Consider the following 867-nt stretch of genomic DNA (forward strand, 5'->3'; position numbering starts at 1 on the left):
GCGGGGTTTCCTGATGACTGTAAGCTGGAAGATGAACAGTCGCATAAAATAGTCAAAAACCATGACGGTTACCAAAATGACACTTAACAGAATATAAAAGAAAATAGACTTAAATAGGTATTTTAAGAACTCTGTCTTTACTCTACTGACAAGGGAAAAAACGTATGACCCTTCGTCGACAAGACTTTTATTATCCCCTCACCTCGAGACCGGAAAAAAGGAGTTATTCATTTGTTTTCCGACTCTTTTCCTGGATTTCTTTACGTATGGGAGTCCATTATGAATTGCACTGCTGCTATGCTATTTCATCGTCGTTGTTGTAATCATAATCTGAAATCGTAAAGTTGTTGTTACGGTTATCAGTAAGACAAGTACTATTATATCATTATCATTACACCAGAAGCATTACAACGGTAGTTTGGCACACTGAGCAACTTTGATAGATGAGATATATGACTGTCTTTAACTGATATTGCTCTATAACGAGTAAATTTAACTGCAGTATCATTATCTACCTTTATCTCAATGCCAAAGGAATTCTTTGATTGTTTGTATGAAGATGTTAAAACAGTTTACAAGATAATGGAAAGTTCATATGTTTTTTTTTTTTTTTTTTTTTTTTTTAGTAGTAGTAGTAATAGTAGTAGTAGTAGTAGACGGTTGATGGCTTAGTTTAATGCATCCATCAAAATATATTTTCAATTATGGAGATGTGGGTTTCGATTCAGCTGTTGTAGCTATTCCTGTATACAGAATAGCATCTATTCATTCACATTTCCGAAATCAACCTACTTCCTTTATTTTCATCCTCCGAAAGCTATACTTAAAAATCACTTCATCTTTGTTTTGTTTTGTTTTTTCATGATC

The sequence above is a fragment of the Penaeus vannamei genome, chromosome 32 (genome assembly GCF_042767895.1).
Source record: "Penaeus vannamei isolate JL-2024 chromosome 32, ASM4276789v1, whole genome shotgun sequence".
NCBI lineage: Eukaryota > Metazoa > Arthropoda > Malacostraca > Decapoda > Penaeidae > Penaeus > Penaeus vannamei.